This window comes from Symphalangus syndactylus, chromosome 10, assembly GCF_028878055.3.
Source record: "Symphalangus syndactylus isolate Jambi chromosome 10, NHGRI_mSymSyn1-v2.1_pri, whole genome shotgun sequence".
Classification (NCBI taxonomy): domain Eukaryota; kingdom Metazoa; phylum Chordata; class Mammalia; order Primates; family Hylobatidae; genus Symphalangus; species Symphalangus syndactylus.
Window position 1 is genome coordinate 129,081,310 of NC_072432.2, and position 22,240 is coordinate 129,103,549.

A 22,240-nucleotide genomic window follows, 5' to 3' on the forward strand; every position below is an offset into this window, starting at 1 on the left:
AAAGAAAGAATCACACTGATTCCAAGTAAAGTGAATGCATTTTAGAGTAAAGTGTAAGAATATCTGTAGGAATACAAATATATTTAGGACATTAAATATGCAATATCTGGATTCCAATAAGAAATTGTCAGGCCTGGAGGCAGTTGGCGAGATGGCCAAATAGGAAGAGCTCCAGTCTGCAGCTCCCAGTGAGATCAATGCAGAAGGTGGGTGATTTCTGCATTTCCAACTGAGGTACCTAGCTCATCTCACTGGGACTGATTAGACTGGGTGCAGCCCACGAGGGTGAACAGAAGCAGGTTGGGGTGTCACCTCACCCAGGAAGCACAAGGGGTCGAGGAACTCCCTCCCCTTGCCAAGGGAAACCGGGAGGGACTGTGCCATGAGGAACAGTGCATTCTAGCTCAGATACTATGCTTTTCCCACAGTCTCTGCAACCTGCAGACCAGGAGATCCTCTCCAGTGCCTATGCCAGCAGGACCCTGGGTTTCAAGCACAAAACTGGGCGGCCATTTGGGCAGACACTGAGCCAGCTGCAGAAGTTTCTTTTCATACTCCAGTGGCACCTGGAACACCAGTGAGACAGAGCCATTCATTCCCCTGGAAAGGGGCTAAAGCCAGGGAGCCAAGTGGTCTAACTCAGTGGACACCACCCCCATGGAGTCCAGCAAGTTAAGATCCACTGGTTTGAAACTCTTGCTGCCAGCACAGCAGTCTGAAATTGACCTGGGATGTTCGAGCTTGGTGTGGAGAGGGGCGTCCACCATTACTGAGGCTTGAGTAGGTGTTTTCCCCTCACAGCATAAACAAAGCCACTGGGAAGTTCAAACTGGGCAGAGCCCTCCGCAGCTTGGCAAAGTGGTGTAGCCAGACTGCCTCTCTAGATTCGTCCTCTCTGGGCAGAGCATCTCTGAAAGAAAAGCAGCAGCCCCAGTCAGGGGCTTATAGATAAACCTCCCATCTCCATGGGACAGAGCACATAGGGGAAGGGGCGGCTGTGGGCACAGCTTCAGCAGACTTAAATGTTCCTGCCTGCCAGCTCTTAAGAGAGTAGCAGATCTCCCAGCACAGTGCTCAAGCTCTGCTAAGGGACAGACTACCTCTTCAAGTGGGTCCCTGACCCCAGTGCCTCCTGACTGGCAGACATCTCACAGCAGGAGTCAGTAGACACCTCACACAGGAGAGCTCCAGCTGGCAACTGGAAGGTGCCCCTTTGGGACAAAGCTTCCAGAGGAAAGAACAGGCAGCAATCTTTGTTGTTCTGCAGCTTCCACTGGTGATATCCAGGCAAACAGGGTCTGGAGTGGACCTCTGGCAAACTCCAGCAGACCTGCAGCAGAGAGGCCTGACTGTTAGAAGGAAAATTAACAAACAGAAAGGAATAGTACCAACATCAACCAAAAGGATGTCCACACCAAAACCCCATCTGAAGGTCACCAACATCAAAGACCAAAGGTAGATAAATCCATTAAGATGGGGAGAAGCCAGCAAAAACAGGATGAAAATTGCAAAAACCAGAATGTCTCTTCTCCTCCAAAGGACCACAACTCTCGTCAGCAAGGGAACAAAACCGCATGGAGAGTGAGTTTGACGAATTGACAGAAGTAGGCTTCAGAAGGTAGAAAATAATAAACTCCTCCAAACTAAAGGAGCATGTTCTAACCCAATGCAAGGAAACTAAGAACCTTGAAAAAAGGTTAGATGAATTGCTAACTAGAATAACCAGTTTAGAGAAGAACATAAATGAACTGATGGAGCTGAAAAACAGCATGAGAACTTCATGAAGCATACACACATATCAATAGCCGAATTGATCAAGTGGAAGAAAGGATATCAGAGATTGAAGATCAACTTAATGAAATAAAGCATGAAGACAAGATTAGAGAAAAAAAAAATGAAAAGGAAGAACAAATCCTCCAAGAAATATGGAACTTGTGAAAAGACCAAATCTACATTTGACTGGTGTAACTGAAAGTGATGGGGAGAATGGAATCAAGTTGGAAAACACTCTTCAGGATATTATCCAGGAGAACTTCCCCAATCTGGCAAAGCAGGCCAACATTCAAATTCAGGAAATATAGAGAACACCACAAAGATAATCCTTGAGAAGAGCAAACCCAAGACACATAATCGTCAGATTCACCAAGGTTGAAATGAAGGAAAAAAATGTTAAGGGCAGCCAGAGAGAAAGGTCAGGTTACCTATAAAGGGAAGCCCATCAGACTAACAGTGGATCTCTCTGCAGAAACCCTACAAGCCAGAAGAGAGTGGGGGCCAATATTCAACATTCTTAAAGAGAAGAATTTTCAATCCAGAATTTAATATCCAGCCAAACTAAGCTTCATAAATGAAGGAGAAATAAAATCCTTTACAGATAAGCAAATGCTGAGAGATTTTGTCACCATCAAGCCTGCCTTACAAGAGCTCCTGAAGGAAGCACTAAACATGGAAAGGAACAACCGGTACCAGCCACTGCAAAAACATACGAAATGTAAAGACCATCAACACTGTGAAGAAACTGCATCAACTAATGGGCAAAATGAGCTAGCATCATAATGACAGGATCAAATTCACACATAACAGTATTAACCTTAAATGTACATGGGCTAAATGCCCCAATTAAAAGACACAGACTGGCAAACTGGATAAAGAGTCAAGACCCATCAGTGTGCTGTATTCAGGAGACCCATCTCACGTGCAAAGACACATATAGGCTCAAAATAAGGGATGGAGGAATATTTACCAAGCAAATGGAAAGCAAAAAAAAGTAGAGGTGGCAATCCTAGTCTCTGATAAAACAGACTTTAAACCAATAAAGATCAAAAGAGACAAAGAAGGGCATTACATAATGGTAAAGGGATCAAGGCAACAAGAAGAGCTAACTATCCTAAATATATATGCACCCAATACAGGAGCACCCAGATTCATAAAGCAAGTTCTTAGAGACCTACAAAGAGACTTAGACTCCCACACAGTAATAGTGGGAGACTTTAACACCCTGCTGTCAATATTAAACTGATCAAGACAGAAAATTAACAAGGATATTCGAGACTTAAACCTGGCTCTGGACCAAGAAGACCTAATAGACATCTAGAGAACTCTCCACCCCAAATCAACAGAATATACATTCTTTTCAGCCTCACATCACACTTATTCTAAAATTGACCATACAGTTGGAAGTAACACATTCCTCAGCAAATACAAAAGGATGGAAATCATGACAAACAGTCTCTCAGACCACAGTGCAATCAAATTAAAAGTTAGGATTAAGAAACTCACTCAAAACCACACAACTACATGGAAACTGAACAACCTGCTCCTGAATGACTACTGGGTACATAATGAAATTAAGGCAAGAATAAATAAGTTATTTGAAACCAATGAGAACAAAGACATAACGTATCAGAATCTCTGGGACACAGCTAAAGTAGTGTCTAGAGGTAAATTTATAGCATTAAATGCCCACAAGAGAAAGGCAGGAAAGATCTAAAATCAACATCCTAACATCACAATTGAAAGAACTAGAGAAGGAAGAGCAAACAAATTCAAAAACTAGCAGAAGACAAGAAATAACTAAGAAAGAGCTGAACTGAAAGAGTTAGAGACATGAAAAATGCTTCAAAAAATCAATGAATCCAGGAGCTTTTTGAAAAGAACAACAAAACAGATAGACCACTAGTAGATTAATAAAGAAAAAAAGAAGAATCAAATAGACTCAATACAAAGTGATAAAGGGGATATCACCACTGATCCCACAAAAATACAAACTACCATCAGAGAATACTATAAACACCTCAATGCAAATAATTAGAAAATCTAGAAGAAATGGATTAATTCCTGGACAAATATGCCCTCCCAAGTCTAATCCAGGAAGATGAATAGACCGAATCCCTGAATAGAATGATAACAAGTTTTGAAATCGAGGCTGTAATTAAGAGCCTACCAACCAAAAAAAGTCCAGCACCATAGGGATTCACAGCCGAATTCTACCAGAGTTACTAAAAGGAGCTGGTAGCATTCCTTCTGAAATGATTTCAAGCAATAGAAAAAGAGAGACTCCTCCTTAACGCATTTTATGAGGCCAGGAATCCTGATACCAAAACCTGGCAGAGACACTACAAAAAAAGAAAATTTCAGGACAATATCCGTGATGAACATCGATGTGAAAATCCTCAATAAAATATGGGCAAACCGAATCCATCAGCACATCAAAAAGCTTATCCATCACAATCAAGTTGGCTTCATCCCTGGGATGCAAGGCTGGTACAACATACACAAATCAATAAACATAATCTATCACATAAAAAGAACCAATGACAAAAAACCACATGATTATCTCAATAGATGCAGAAAAGGCCCTCAATAAAATTCAACAGCGTTTCATGCGAAAAACTCCCAATAAACTAGGTATTGATGGAATGTATCTCAAAATAATAAGAGCTGTTTATGACAAACCCACAGCCAATATCATACTGAATGGACAAGAACTGGAAGCATTCCTTTTGTAAACTGGCACAAGACAAGTATGCCTTCTCTTACCACTCCTATTCAACATAGTTTTGGAAGTTCTGTCCAGGGCAATCAGGCAAGATAAAAAAAAAAAAAGCATATTCAAATAGGAAGAGAGAAAGTCAAATTGTCCCCGTTTGCAGATGACATGATTGTATATTTAGAAATCCCCATCGTCTCAGCCCAAAATCTTCCTAAGCTCATAATCAACTTCAGGAAAGTCTCAGGATACAAAATCAATATGCAAAAATCACAAGCATTCTTAAACACCCATAACAGACAGAGAGCCAAATCATGAGAGAACTCCCATTCACAATTGCTACAAAGAGAATAAAATACCTAGGAATACAACTTACAAGGGATGTGAAGGACCACTTCAAAGAGAACTACAAACCACTGCCCAAGAAAATAAAAGAGGACATAAACAAATGGAAGAAGATTCCATGCTCATGGATAAGAAGAATCAATATAATGAAAATGGCAATACTGTGCAAAGTAATTTATACACTCAATGCTATCCCCATCAAGCAACCATTGACTTTCATCACAGAATAAGAAAAAACTACTTTAAATTTCATGTGGAAACAAAAAGAAGCCCATATAGCCAAGACCATCCTAAGCCAAAAAAAAAAGACAAATAGGATCTAATTAAACTAAAGAGCTTCTGCACAGCAAAAAAAAAACTATCATCAGAGTCAGCAGGCAACCTGCAGAATGGGAGGAAATTTTTGCAATCTATCCATCTGACAGAGGGCTAATATCCAGAATCTCCAAATTTACAAGAAAAAAAACAAACAGCCCCATCAAAAAGTGGGTGAAGGATATGAACAGACACTTCTCCAAAGAAGACATTTATGCAGCCAACAAACATATGAAAAAAAGCTTATCATCACTGGCCATTAGAGAAATGCAAATCAGAACCACAATGAGATACCATCTCACACCAGTTAGAATGGCAATCATTAAAAAGTCAGGAAACAACAGATGCTGGAGAGGATTGGAGAAATAGGAACACTTTTACACTGTTGGTGGGAGTGTAAATTAGTACAACCATTGTGGAAGACAGTGTGGCAGTTCCTCAAGGATCTAGAACCAGAACTACCATTTGACCCAGCAATCCCATTACTGGCTATATACCTAAAGATTTATAAATCATTCTACTATAAAGACACATGCACACATATGTTCATTGCACCACTGTTCACAATAACAAAGACTTGGAACCAACCCAAACGCCCATCAATGATAGACTGGATAAAGAAAATGTGGCACATACACACCATGGAATACTATGCAGCCATAAAAAGGAGTTTATGTCCTTTGCAAAGATATGGATTAAGCTGGAAACCATCATTCTCAGTAAACTAACACAAGAACAGAAAACCAAACACCACATGTTCTCACTCATAAGTGGGAATTGAACAATAAGAACTCAAGGATACAGGGTGGGGAACCTCACACACTGGGGCCTGTTGGGGGTTGGGGAGCTGCGGGAGGGATAGCATTAGGAGAAAATACCTAATATAGATGATGGGCTGATGTGTGCAGCAAACCACCATGTGTATACCTATGTAACAAAACTACACGTTCTGCACATGAATCACAGAACTTAAAACATAATAATTTTTTTTTAAATTGCCAGGCTTGAAAAGAAGCAGAAAAGTATAAACCATGTTGAGAGCAAAAACAATCAAAACCAACCTAGAACGCACACAAGTGTTAGACTTATCAGAAAATAATATTAAAACAGTTATGATAATTGTATTTCATATGTACAAAAAGTTAAGTAGAGTTATGGAAGCCACAGTAAACACCCATATCAAAATTCTAGATTGAAAATATTAATATATGAAATGAAAAATAGACAAAATGGGATTCATGATTTGACACTGGAGAAGAAAATATTAGTAAATGTAAAACACAGAAATAGAAATTATCAAAATTGAAACATGAAGGGAAAAGAGAATAATAATTAAAAAAACCCTCACAGAGAATCAGTTAGGTGAAGACAACTTCAAGTAGCCTAATATAACTATAAAAATAATCTCCCAAGGAGAGAACAAGTGGGTGAATAGGCAAGCAAAAGAAATAAAAAATAATAATGAAAGTGTTTAAATTTTTATGAGGATTATAGACCCACAAATCCAAGAAACACAATGAACGTCAAGCATAAGAAATACAAATAAAACCACACCAGACAGATCATATTCAAGTAACACAAAACCACTGACAAAAAGAAAATTGGCCGGGTGTGGTGGCTCACGCCTGTAATCCCAGCACTTTGGGAGGCCAGGGTGAGTGGATCACTTGAGGTCAGGAGTTTGAGACCAGCCTGGCCAAAATGGTGAAACCATGTCTCTACTAAAGAAAAAAAAAAAAAAAAATTAGCCAGGCATGGTGGTGCGAGGCTGTAATCCCAGCTACTCAGGAGGCTGAGGCACGAGAATTGCTTGAACCTGAGAGGCAGAGGTTGCAGTGGGCCGAGATTGCACCACTGCACTCCAGCCTGGGTGATGGAGTGAGACTCCATCTCAAAGAAAATAAAAAGATAAAATTTAAAAGGGATTCAGTGGGGGAAAAATATGTTACATACAGAGAAACAAACATAAACGTTATTGCAAATTTCTTATTGGAAACAATGTGAGAAGATAGTGAAGCAATGTTCTTTACAGAAAGAAACTCTTCAACCTAGAATTCTATGCCCAGAATAATTTTCTTTTCCTTCAAAAACAACGGAAAAAATATTTTTTTAGACATATGGAAGCTGAAATAAGTCATCGCAAGCAGACTACGACTGTGAAATATTTTTTTGAAAGTGGAATTTGTAGGGTTTCTACATTGTTACTGTATTACTCTTCTTTCAAGCGATATTAAACATTTTACCTATAGTATAAGAACCTCAAAACTGCATACTCCCATTTCTCCCTTTTGACTTTTGCAATATTATATGTGTATGTATATACATATATATATACATACACATATATATTACAGTAGTCATAACAAAAATGATAGGCAACAGAAATATGAAATTTACACAGAGGAATGAAGACTGGTGGAAATGCTAAGTATGTGAATTAATATAAAATATTTTATTATTATTTAAATACCTTTAAAAGATAATTTTAAACCATTTAAAAAAATAACAATATAATGTGTAGTTTATAATTTATGTAGAATTAAGATCGATAGCTACAATATTGCACAAGTCAAGAGAGCAGAAATGAAAGTATGCAGCTGTGAGGTTCTTATACCATAAGTAAAATGTTGTAATATCACTTGTAGGAGGAACATAATACATTAACAATGTAGAAACCCTATAAATTCCACTAAAATAATAAATATGATATAGATAGCTTCTAAGCCAACAATAGAGATGAAATAAAAATTTAAAATCCAATTAATCTAAAAGTAAACAGACAAAAGAAGAAACAGGGAACAAAAAACAGATAAGATAAATAGAAAACAAATAGCAAGATATCATATTTAACTCATCTATATAATTAATCACATTAAATATAAATGGTCTACATCACATTAAATATAAATGGTCTAAATACCCAAATTAAAAGGCAAAGATTGTTAGTATGGATGTAAAAAAAAAAAAACAAAAAACTCAAGACCCAATTATTTTCTGTCTAGAAGAAATGCAATTTAAATATAAAAATATAAATAGCATAAAAATAAAGGATAGAAAAATATATTCTATCCTAACACTAATTAAAGTGGAGTGGCCATATTAATGTCAAGCAAAGCTGATATCAGAGCCCAGAATATTGCCAGGAACAAAGAATTTATTTCATACTGGTGAAAGAGTCAATTCATTAAGATGACATAATATTCCTATATGTTTATAAATCTAGAAGCTGAGCTACAAAACAAGTGAAGCAAAAACTGATACAACTACAAGGAGAAACAAAAAAAAATTCACAGTTATAGTGGGAGATTTTCGTAACCCTTACTTGGTAATTTACGAAACAAGTAGACAAATAATTAACTAAAAATGTATATTTGGATAGCCCCATATGTAACATTATCTAATATTTATAGAACACTTCACTCAGAAGAACACTTATATTTTCCAGTAGATAGGAAACATTTATCCATGTAGATCATTGTCTAGGCTATAAAACAAAACTCTATCTAACAAAACAAATCTAAAAAATTTAAAATAACTGAGGCCATGCAAAGTATGCTCTCTAACCAAAATGAAATTAAAATTACAAATCAATCACAGAAGTAATGTCTACACTCTAAAAATAATTTGAAACTGCAAAGGATTTAGAGTTGCCAAGACAGCGTTGAGAAAAAAAAACAGAAACAGAAGACTAACACTGCCTGATTTTAAGTGTTATTCTAAAGCCACAGTAATCAAAACAAAGTGGAATTGGTGTAAAGATAGACACATACATCAACAAAACAGAATATAGAATTGAGAAATAGACCCACACATACATGGATAACTAATTTTCAATAAAGGTACAAACATAATTTAGTAAAGAAAAGGAAGTCTCTTCTACACTTAATGTTGAAAGAGCTGGATATCCACATGTAAAAAAAAAGTAAAATATTTTAAAAAGTAAAAAAAAAAAAAAGAATGCCTCTGTATGTTGCACACCATATACAAAAAATAACTAAAAATGGATCCTAGGCTGGGCGTGGTGGCTCACACCTGCAATCCCAACACTTTGGGAGTCTAAGGTGGGCAGATCACCTGAGGTCAGGAGTTCGAGACTAGCCAGGCCAATATGGCGAAACCCTGTTCCTACTAAAAATATAAAAATTAGCTGGGCATGGTGGCAGGCTACTGTAATCCCAGCTACTCAGGAGGCTGAGGCAAGAGAATCGCTTGAACCTGGGAGGTGGAGGTTGCAGTTAGCCAAGATTGCACATTGCCTTCCAGACTGGGAGACAGAGCAAGACTCTGTCTCAAAAAAAAAAAAAAAAAAAGGATCCTAAATTAAGATGTAAGACCTAAAACTATACAATTTCTAGAGGAAAGCATAGAAGAGAACTTTTGTGACCTTGGGTTAGCAAAGTTTTTTTTTTTTTTTTTTTTTTTTTTTACGCTATGACAACAAAAGCATGATACATAAAATAAAAGTTTACATATAAGATTTTATCAAAATTAAATACTTTACTCAGCGAAAGACATTGTTAACAGAATGGAAAGCCAAACCACACACTGGGAAAAAATGTCTGATGAATATCTGAAAATCATATATTTGATGGACTTCCATTCGCAATAGAGAAAGAACTCTTAATACTTTACAATAAGCAAAAGCTCAATAAGCTCAATTACAAGATGGGCAAAAGATATGAACAGATCCATACCTAAAGATAATATAGACCTAGCAAATAAGCACATCAAATGCCATTAGTGTTTTGAGAAGTGCAAATTAACAACACAATGAGATAGCACTAGATATCTATTAGAATGACTAAAATTATAGACTGATCATATTAAATGTTAATAATGACATGGAAGAAATAGAACTCATACACTGCTGGTGGAAATGTAAAACAGTGTAACCACTTTGGAAAACTTAAGAATTTTCTTGAAAAAGTGAAGCATATACCTACATTACTACCAGCCATTCCTTGATTTTTTCCCTAAAAAAATGAGAGCTGTATGTTTAGAGCAGCTTTATTTGTAAAGACAAAAACTAGAAACAACCCAATGTCCAACATGTGAATAACATGTGAATATACTGTGAGATCTACATACAATGGAATACTACTCAACAATAGAAAGAAATGAATTACAGATACACACAACAACGTAGATGGATCTTACAATAATTATACTGAGTGAAGGAAGCTGGGAAAAAAAGAGTATATGCAGTATGAATCTATATAAAATTCTATAAAATGAAAACAAATCTATCATGATAGAAAGGAGACCAGCATTTGTCTTGGGGAGGGCAAGGCAGGGGGCACTGGGAAGGTGCATTTACCAAAAGAAATGAACGTATTTGAGGCTTAAGGTGTCAGCCTTAATTCTGCCTTCTAATTTAGTGTAAACATCCATTGTCAAGATTCACTTTCATGGAATTTATTGATCTGTTCGGTCAATAGATCTCTGCTTCAATTCAGGAATAACATCTGTGAACATGTATGTTCTGTCTACTCTGTGTATGCATGTGGATGTAAAGAGGTGTATGATTCTCTTTAGACATTGTTGGTAATTGGAAATGATTTTTTTTCAGCAGCAAATGCTGAGCTAGAATCTGATTGGGAATTAGTTCATGCCTCACCCCACATAAATAAATCTCAAGGGCTGGGATTGTCATGCTTAGTTTAGCAGCTAGTTTCATTACAGTTTATTATATGTGACTGGATGTCTTGGTGGGGGCTGGAGGGCCTTGCCAAGGCATTCAGGAGATATCAGCTGGATGCGCTTATGTGTGAAAAAGGGGAAGGCACTTTTTTTTCCATTGTGTTAAAGCTGTGTTAATTAAACATGACAGAGCTAATCTGTTGCTGGGATCGTTATAGCCATTGGTTATTACTGCACATTCAAGGATGACAGCCTCACTTCAGACTGTCTTCTTCCCAAATGAGTCAGCATTTATCCATCGTGCCAAGTCAACTCACTGTCTGTTGGGGTGTGGGGCTGGTATTTTGTAAGGAAATAAGAACTAGAATTTTGAAGTCTTTAGTGAACGCAAAGACCCAACACTAAGGGTCTAAATTCCTTGAAAGCAAGAGCTGTATTGTTTTCATTTTTGTAACATAGACCAGTAACTGCTTTATAGTTAAGTGCTCGATCAAGATTTTTAGTAGCTCACTGAAGCACGATTTAAAAAAGAAAGCCAAAGCAAAATTCAGCATTGTTAAGAATTGTGTTTCGTGAATTTGTTTAAACACTGTCCACTTCAGTTCCCACCTCCTTGCTATTTGGGATCTACAAGGCTGTTAAATTTAAAATGGTAAGCTTGTTCTTGGTAGCTATAGTTACTTATACATATTTATTTGTATTATATGTTACTTATATATAAATCTACATATTCGTATATTTAAAACATGTTTTATTTATATAAATATAAACTTACATATTAATTCATATGTAGTAATTTATATTGGAGTTAAAAAGCAATAAAGAAAGCAGTACAAATCAAAGAAAAAGTCTGTCCTGGAAGGATCACTTGTGGTGGGAATTCATTTCAGACTTATTAGTAGGCCTGGAATATTATGCAACAATTCCTAACTAGCTGAATTAGTTTTATCTCTTTAAGACCATACCATTGGGTCTCTAGACTTTGGCTCTGTAAATTTTGTACAATATACAAATAAAACTGACCCCCCCCGCCCCAGTTTTCTTAACCATTTGACTTAGATACTACATATATTATCTATTATTTTTCTCAGAGATTTGTTGTCTTTATTTTTATACCATTGTTTCATATCATTTTTGTATCATGATTAATGCCATTTTATAATAATGCTTATAAGGAAAGTTGTTTTACCTTAACATGCATCTTCTTATGTTGCTATATTCTTGACTTATTATTGTTAGTTATAATTATACATGTGCTACATAATTAAATTACATATATTGTTATATGGGGTCTGTATGATCATAATATTTTGTTTTTTTTAAATGTTAGTAAATTATTAAGTTCCTAGTTATCCTTTAAATAAAATCATATTAGAATACAGAGGACCATATATGTACATGTGCATGTAACAGATAAATGAATATATTCAATATTTACTTTGAAAAAATTAACCTGTGAGAATAAATGATTTGAGAATTGCTATGACATTTTGAATATGGAATTCCATAGACACAGAATACATTGTAGAGAATAAGATACCTTACAAAACAATAACTTATTTGTCTGAGACATCATAGACAGAGAAGGCAAAATTATTTTAAAATTTTTATTTATTTTAGAGATAGGGTCTCATTCTGTAAGCCAGGCTGGAGTGCAATGGCATGATCATATCTCCTCACAGCCTCAAACTCCTGGGCTCAAGGAATCCTCCCATCTTAGCCTCCCAAGTAGCTGGGACTACAGGCACATACCACCATGCCCAGCTAATTTTGAAATTTTTTTGTAGAGATGAAGTCTCATTATATTGCCCACACTGGTCTTGAACTCCTGTCCCTAAGTGAGTCTCCCATCTTGGCCTCCTTGAATAGCTGGGATTACTGGCATGAGCCATAGTGCCCAGCTTTATTTTTGGTTCTGTGCTTAGTAGTAGCTAATAGCTTTGAATATGTAAGTTTGCATTGAAGTGAAGGACATACGCCAAACATTTTTGTACAAATATTTCCACCTGGAAGCAACCCAAATAATCTCTTAAAATAATGTGCCAAAGGCTTCTAATTTCTCTCTGAATTAATCCATCAATCAATACATTTATCAAACACCAACTATATGGAAACCACTATGCTAGACAGAAATCAAAACACAAAGATATAATGGGCACATCATCTGTACTTACAGAGCTTATAGTTTATTTGAGAAAACATATTTATAAAACATACTCTTTTTGTTTTGTACTACCCTGTAGAAGGTATGGTGGTAGGTGTTACGATGGCTATAAAAAAGATTAAAACACAGACCTCAACAAGAGACGTATTGTTTAGTAGGAGGAATAAAACAAGCACATAAACACATTGAATAATGAAGGAGAGTATGAAGTATATTATAAAAGAAAGCTAAATAAAGTATTATGGAAATTGAAAGGCAAAGAGAGCATATGTCATGTCAGGGGTTTCATTGAGCAGGTAGCCTTTTGAATAAAAATTGACAGACATAAAATACCAATTGCCTTCTAGTCACCTTCAATATTTCTAACATTCCAAAGAGAGTATGACATCCTCCCTATTGCTGTTAGCAGTTATAATTCCAGATGGGTCAGGAAAGAAGTCATGATAGAATGGGATGTGTGTGTGTACCTGTGTATAAAGAAATGTGTGCCTTATAGGATGTCTATAGATGACATTTACTTTTGCAATCTCTTCCATGCTCATGACTTTAAATAACCACCTATATGTCAATGACCACCTCATCCATTTCTTTAGCCCAGTGGCTCCTCTAATCTCCTAGTCTCACAAACCAGCTGCCTACTTAATATATTTCTTTGGGTATTTTAAAGGCATCTCAAATTCAACATGTCGACAACGGAACACTTGATCTCTCTCCCCAATCCTGGTGCTAGTAGTCATTAGTGTGTTTCTAGATATCTTCTTTTTGGTAAGATTGTGCTTCTCTTTGCCCTTGAAGTTTGTCACGTGACTTGCTTTGGGCAATACAATACGAGCAGAAATGACATTAATTACTTCCAAGTATAAGCCTTTAAAAGCTTCTGTGAATTTTGTGATGTTCTCTTCATGCACCCTGCCCCAAACAAATCAACATTTCAGATGGTCCGAAAACCATAAGCCTAGTTCCTAAGTGAATATGCCATCGAGCAGAGCCCCTGTTTTGCCTGAAATCAACATATAGTGTGAATGAGAAGTGAACCAAAGCTTTATTAAAATATATTTCACATGCCATAAAATTAATTCAGTAGTTTTTAGTAATCAGGGCTATGCAACTATCACCACAATCTAATTTTAGAACATTTTAAATACCGACCCCCTCCCGGCAAAGAAACTATACACATCAGTACTCATTCTCCTATTGTCTCTCCCCCAACCTCAGCTCTAGCTCTAGGAACCACTATTCTACTTTCTCTCTGAACCTCTATTGTTTACATCAGCAGTAATTGGGGGATGCTTGTTTTTTAAGCATAGCTCAGTCTATCCTCACTTATACATGGGTCCGCTTTCAATGGTCTCTATCTTAATGAATGGCATTCACCATCACAATAACAGAAACCAGAAGTTATTCTTGATACTATTCTGTAGCTCATTCTCCACATCTAGTTATTCTACCACTCCTATGAATTTTACTTCCTGGATATTTCTTTAATTTGTCTATTTCTCTCCATCTCCATTGCTACCACTATTGTTCAAGATACTACCATTCCTTTCTTGCACTTCTGTTAGTGTTTGCAAGTTCGTGACAGATAGTAATTTTCGTGATTTGGAAATGAGAAATCAGAATTCCTGAGAATTCTTTAGAAATCCTGAAATCATAAGCTATTCTGTACAACAGTTTATTTATGTGTTTTTTTAGGGAGAGGTGGTAATAATACTTTGTAACAATATTTACAGATATTTAATAATAAGTACCCATAATAATAAATAGTGCATTATTTTTCTGTGATAGGAATATACTGTTTCAGAGGTATCCTATAAAGGTATAATAATAAATGATTACTTTATTATTGTCATGAATCAAATATTGTGACAAGAGTCTGTATTTTAATAGCATGTACAAGTAATTTCTGCCTGATAAAGGCATTTGGGAGCAGAAAAAAATTAAATAAGGGGAACATCAACAGAAAGTAAATGTCAAATAAAAATAATTATAAAATGGAAAAATGCAACCATAAGCATTTAATAGTTAAGAGTTATTCTTAATTTTAAAAAGACACACAGTACTAATTGTCCTTTCTTATAACTGTCTTGACCTTTCTTTCATGTCAAATATTGTACATGTAAAAAAATTTCTTACCTTGTTCATTTGCGGTCAAATTTTTAAGAATTCATCCAGAAGCATTTCAAATTTGTCATTAAGGTACATATTTCTTCATATATGCTTATTTTCCTTTTTATCAATGAAAGTATTCTGTCTACTTGTCCCGATTTTGGTTTTGCCATGAAATCCATATTGTTTTTGCTAATTCAGATTTCAAATCAGTTTCTCATTTTGTGTTGGTGTTCCACAAAAACATCTTCCTCTCTTTGCACTTCCTTGGTTAAAGTGTTTACATTGAACTATAGCTCATGGCAAATATTCAAACACTAGAAAACAGTGTTTGAATAGTTTGTTGGAAGGTATTTGAATAACATAACTTCAGATCTCCTACAAATCTCAGTAACACTACTCTGAATCATGTGTCAAAATTGCCCATTGCCCAAATCATTAACATGTAAAAGGTATCTGCAAACCTCTCTGCCTTATTATTTCACTATTCTTCCTCTCACCCTCTGCATGTGACTTGAGCTATGCAGGTCCCCTTAAATTCCATGCTCTTCCTCCCACAGAGCCTTTGCATGTACTATTTCCTGCATCTGAAAATCTTCCTCACAACTCATCCTTCTGATCACAGCTCAAATGACATTCCTTTCATTGTTTTACTGACTTCAAGTCTATGTCAGGTTTAAGTGTTCTCTCAAGCTGCCTTCTTTCCTCCAAAACACTTAGCACAATCATAATTATATAATTTGAGTAGGGTTATCTGATTAATGTCTGTCTCTGTGTTTTATAATTTCCATAAAAACAGAACTCTCTCTTTTTCCTCACCAATGTAGCCCTGATGTCTTACAGAATGAAGGCATCATTATCTGAAGAGTGGATGGGAGGGACATTGTGAAACTGTAGGTTTGGACTAGAGGGGTGTGGAGACAAAAGTGACTCCATCTTGGATGCTAATCTGCCATGTTGACTTCTGATTAGCCCCAGGCCTGATTTCGCCTTTATTTCCTGTCGTTAGTGTAACAATGTGTCAACCTTGATGTTACCACACACATTACAGGCTATGACACATGTATTAATAGCAGTCTTGCCTATTCCGGAGAGTTGCATTTCATTGTCTTCCTGGAGCACATATACTTTTTCCATATGGTACATAAGCCCTGGGTCTGGGGGTAATGAGTGCAGAGCCCTATCTGTCTTGCAGCTGCCCAAGACCATGCTTCTGTAAGTTCCCCAGTAAAACATCCATTACCAACAAACTGGACGTGGCCGCCTTGTTCTTTGGTTTTCAACCTCCTTCAGCATCTGGGGGTCATTTTGTATACTGAGTCCTTTCACGGAGCAAGGAGGGCAGGAATCTAGGTTAGGATTTGTTAAGTCTGAGATGCCACAGATCAATCCAAATGAAAATATTGAGTAGGTAATAGAGTAAGTATGAAGTTCAGGAAACAGAATGGGGCTGGTGATATTAACTTGGGAGTTACTAGTGTAAAGATTGTATGTATAGCCATGTTACAGGATGTTATACCCAAAAGAGTGACTAACATTAAAAAGGGAAAAGGTGCAAGGACAGAGAGCTGAACATCTTAATAATAGGGAGAAGAGAAGAACACCAGCAAAGTGGATTGAGTAGTAACCAAAGAAGTGAGAGAAAAGCCTGGGAAGTGACTGGAGGTCTTGACAACACAGTGGTCTAATTTTGAATGTACGTGATTCCTTTCATCTTAGCCAGCTGACAAAGAAACAGTCTCGCATCAAGTGCACAGGGTACTTCTTGATTTCTGCTGATAGAAACCTCAGTGATGAAAGAGGAGCAGTATCACTTGAGTCCATGAAATTCCCACTTGACTCCTAACAATGGACTTGGGGATATCGGCAGCTGTGCTCTCACCCTGGTTGCTCCCTTTTGAGTTCTATGGATCAAGGAATTGAAGCTAGCCAAGATGTTTTACTTAATATGAAATAAAATATGCATTTCTATGAATATAATAAAATGATTTGCCAGAGAATTACTGAACATACACCTTTTACCCTGTGTTGATTGGAAAACACCACTTTTATAAATTAGATTACCTTTTTGTTTGGGGAATGAAGAAAGCCATTATTAAGATATTGGGTCCTGAATGTAAACTTCTTTCAGTACTGGCTGGTGACATCACAGAACAGTGGTACGGGATTAAATTCTCATTCTAGCTAACTTCTCTTAAACTGCTTTGTGTGATCATCATCTGTGTTAATGTACTTTTCTATAAATTTCAGGTATTATTTTCTCAGATGTTTCTTGTATAGACAAAGTGTATAATCTGTCTTATCTTAAAGTGAGAATGAGGTATGGGAACTAACTTTACTTTGGTTAAAGATAAATTTTGAGCTTATTACAGAGGCATAATGTTAGCTGATAGCTGTTAAAAGAGGGCCAAAGGTTGGCCCTGTTGGACCAACAAACCAACAACTTCCCTACAACTCTGAGGGACCTGGTGGTAAGCTAGCTTCAAATGCTGACCCTGACACTTGCATTTGAATTACCTCGGGCAAGTCAGTTAATATCTCTGAGGCTTGGTCATCATTTATGAAATACAATAGCATCTCCTTTGCTGATTTACTTGAAGGTTTACTTGAGGGTTATTGGAGATATTATATGTGAAATCACTTAGCACAAAGCAGGTACTCAACAAAGTTGAACACGTGTGGGGTGAGGTCAGTCTGGCTATGCTTGTGTGAAAGAAGAAATAATAAAGTGAACCAGCTCAAAATTAGAAGACCTACAAATGAAAAAGAGGGACAGAAAAAGTGAAGAAAGAATTTTTGATTTAATGGGCAGTCACTTCCTGGAGGGTGGCAGAGCATGTAGCATTCAGGTAATCAGCAGGGGAGAAAAACCAGATGGGGGCTGGGCATGCAGGTGTGCCAGCCCAAAGAAAACATTTATTTTACCTTTTTTTTTTTTTTTTTGAGACAGAATCTAGCTCTGTCACCCAGGCTGGAGTGCAGTGACATGATCTCAGCTCACTGCAACATCTACATCCCAAGTTCAAGTGATTCTCATGCCTCAACCTCCGGAGTAGCTGGAATTACAGGCACACATCGCCATGCCAGGCTAATTTTTATATTTTTAGTAGAGACGGGGTTTCACCATGTTGGCCAGGCTGATCTCAAACTCCTGACCTCAGTGATCTGCCCGCCTCGGCCTCCCAAAGTTTTGGGATTACAGGCATGAGCCACTGTACCCAGCCTCAAAGAAAACATTTCTAATTGACAATAAAAAATAACAGTAATGACAACTAACAGATATTTAGAAAGCCTGCCTCCATTTTATAATTATCTCATTTTGTATATGCTGTTGTCTTCATTTTACTGATGACAAAAGTCAAAGTGTTTAACTGACTTAATCAAGGACACACGGGGTAAAAACCAGCAGGGATAGTTGCAGCATCTAGGAAGGGCTTTCAGTTTTTGTCTTTCAGAACTGATTTTTTTTAAAAGAGAAGAGCATTAAAAGGAGAAGAATACAAAGCTGAGGCTTGACAGCTGAATAAGCACAGTAGTTCAGGAATATATAAACATTTCTTGTAGAACAGTCATTGAAAATATGTTAAGATCACAAGGCCGTCTTTAGCTGGCAGCCAAACAACAGTAAAAGTCATTTAGAAAAAGGATACAGTAACCATCAAGGACTGTATCATAATTAACACTTAGTTACCTCTGCCTGAAGAATAGAGCAGTGAGAAGAAAATGTGTCTTAGTCACAATCAAATGAAATGTTTTGGGCCTAGAGCCAAACCAAAAACATCCTGTGATTAAATTATTTTCAGGTCCCTAAAATTAACTTGCTCATTTTTATTTTTTTCTCCTATATCCTAAGACATCTACAAAATGAGGGCTTGGGAACAAATAATCTCTATGCTCTTTTCCAGTTCTTAAATTTCAGGATTCTATTCAATGTTTTAGTTAAGGAGGGTGGGGAGGGAATTGAACTTTTAGTGGAAAATTTCTGTTTCATCAGAAAAGATAAAGTTATGTGTCCTTGACTTAGTATTTCTCCATATGAAATTATTTTTTCTCTTTATAGTTCATGCTTAACACATCAGCAAGAAAAGATTTCAAAAAATTCATTTCGGGCCAGATGGATATGGAAGGATCATAAGCATTGAAACTGTAACAAGCACTCTCAGAGTCCTAATCCTATATTGGAAAGATTCTTAAGCAAACTAAAAAATTAAGAACCAATGAGAGCTCCTGTATAACCAAAATCACCAAAATTTGCCACCTTGAATGGTCTGTTTAATTTGGTTATTCTAATGGTCAATTTGGTGTGAGAAGCAGTTGATTGTGTTACAGAATTAATCGATACACTGACTAAATCAAATCTACAAATGTAAGTAAATTAGGAGCACATTTTGAATGGAGGCTTAAAGTCATCTACTTATTTTAATGGCAATATACACTATTATTAGATTAAAAAAAAGTCAAGGACAAGTTCATTCTGTGAAATGCTCGGACTTGGGTCTTCTCAAATTCATGCCACACTGGCAAGATATCTCATCCTTTACAAAATACAATATAACCCTATCAATTTCTCAATTTCAAGTTACAGGAAATTGAGAAAGAAAATATGTTCATAGGATTCTCATTACTAAAGCAAGAGTGAAGTGTTTTGTTGATTATATCATCAATTAATTAAGAATTATTAGTAATAAGAAAACAGGTATTTTTAAAATTCTGTCACCACTGAAAACAGATTTGTTTACATGCTGGTTCAATAGTACAAAATAATCTTAATGTGACAAGTTTTATAATCTAATGCCGGTACATTGTTTCATACAAATTATTTAAGTTATCTGGGACTCTATTTCTTCATCTGTAATAGAAGTTTAGACTGAATTAATTATTCTCAGACAATGAGGACACATAATAATTATAAATATCTTTGAACACTGTATTAGTCTGTTCTCACATTGCTATAAAGAAATATTTGAGCTGGTCAGGCTGGCAAGATGGCCGAATAGGAACAGATCCGGTCTGCAGCTCCCAGCAAGATCGACACAGAAAGCAGGTGATTTCTGCATCTCCAGCTGAGGTACCTGGTTCATCTCATTGGGAATGGTTGGACAGTGGATGAAGCCCATGGAGGGCGAGCCAAAGCAGAGTGGGGCATCGCTTCAACCGGGAAGTGAAAGAGGTCAGAGGATTTCCCTCCCCTAGGCAAGGGAAGCCGAGCAAGACTGCATCTGGAGGAATGGTGCACTCCAGCCCAGATACTATGCTTTTCCCATGGTCTCTGCAACTAGCAGACCAGGAGATTCCCACCAGTGCCTATGCCACCAGGACCCTGGGTTTCAAGCTCAAAACTGGGCAGCCCTTTGGGCAGACACTGAGCAGGCTAGAAGAGCTTTTTTTTTTTTTTTTTTCATGCCCCAGTGGCACCTGGAATACCAGTGAGTCAGAACCATTCACTTCCCTGGAAGGGGGGCTGAAGCCAGGGAGCCAAGTGGTCTGGCTCGGCTGGTTCCACCCTCATGGAGCTCAGCAAGCTAAGATCCACTGGTTTGAAATTCTCGCTGGAAGCACAGCAGTCTGAGGTCGACATGGGACCCTTGAGCTTGGTGGGGGGAGGGTTGTCCGCCATTGCTGAGTAGGTGGTTTTACCCTCAAAGTGTAAACAAAGCCACCGGGAAATTCGAACTGGGCAGAACCCACTGCAGCTCAGCTAGGCCACTGCAGCCAGACTGCCTCTCTAGATTCCTCCTCTCTGGGCAGAGCATCTCTGAAAAAAAAAAAAGGCAGTAGCCCCACTCAGGGACTTTTAGATAAAAACCCCTATATCCCTGGAACAGAGCACCTGGGGGAAGGGGCGGCTGTGGGTGCAGCTTCAGCAGACTTAAACGTCCCTGCTTGCCAGCTCTGAAGAGAGCAGCGGATCTCCCAGCACAGTGTTTGAGCTCTGATAAGGGACAGTCTGCCTCCTCAAGTGGGTCCCTGACCTCCAGGTATCCTGACTAGGAAACACCTCATACAGGAGAGATCTGGCTGGCATCTGGAGGATGCCCCTCTGGGACAAAGCTTCCAGAGGAAAGAACAGGCAGCAATCTTTGCTGTTCTACAGCCTCCGCTGGTGATAGCCAGGCAAACGGAGTCTGGAATGGACCTCCAGCAAACTCCAGCAGACCTGCAGCAGAGGGGCCTGACTGATAGAAGGAAAACTAACAAACAGAAAGAAATAGTATCAACATCAACAAAAAGGGTGTCCACTGAGAGACCCCATCCAAAGGTCACCAAAATCAAAGACCAAAGGTAGATGAATCCACAAAGATGGGGAAAAAAACAGTGCAAAAAGGCTGAAAATTGCAAAAACCAGAATGCCTCTTGTCCTCAAAAGGATTACAACTCCTTGCCAGCCAGGGAACAAAATTGGATGGAGAATGAGTTTGATGAATTGACAGAAGTAGGCTTCAGAAGGTGGATAATAATAAACTCCTCTGAGCTAGAGGAGCATGTTCTAACCCAATGCAAGGAAGCTAAGAACCTTGAAAAAAGGTTAGATAAATTACTAACTAGAATAGCCAGTTTAGAGAAGAACATAAATGACCTGATGGAGCTGAAAAACACAGAACGAGAATTTCATGAAGCATACACAAGTATCAAGAGCTGAATCAATCAAGCCTAACAAAGGTTATCAAAGACTGAAGATCAACTCAATGAAATAAAGTGAGAAGACAAGATTATAGAAAAAAGAGTGAATAAAAACAAAGAAAGCCTCCAAGAAACATGGGACTATGGGAAAAGACCAAATCTACGTTTGATTGGTGTACCTGAAAGTGACGGGGAGAACAGAACCAAGCTGAAAAACACTCTTCAGGATATTATCCAGGAGAACTTCTCCAACCTAGCAAAGCAGGCCAACATTCAAATTCAAGAAATACAGAGACCACCACAAAGATACTCCTTGAGAAGACCAAACCCAAGACATGTAATCGTCAGATTCACCAAGGTTGAAATGAAGGAGAAAAATGTTAAGGGCAGCCAGAGAGAAAGATCAGGTTACCTACAAAGGGAAGTCCATCAGACTAACAGTAGATGTCTGCAGAAACCCTACAAGCCAGAAGAGAGTGGGGGCCAATATTCAACATTCTTAAAGAGAAGAATTTTCAACCCAGAATTTCATATCCAGCCAAATTAAGCTTCATAAGTGA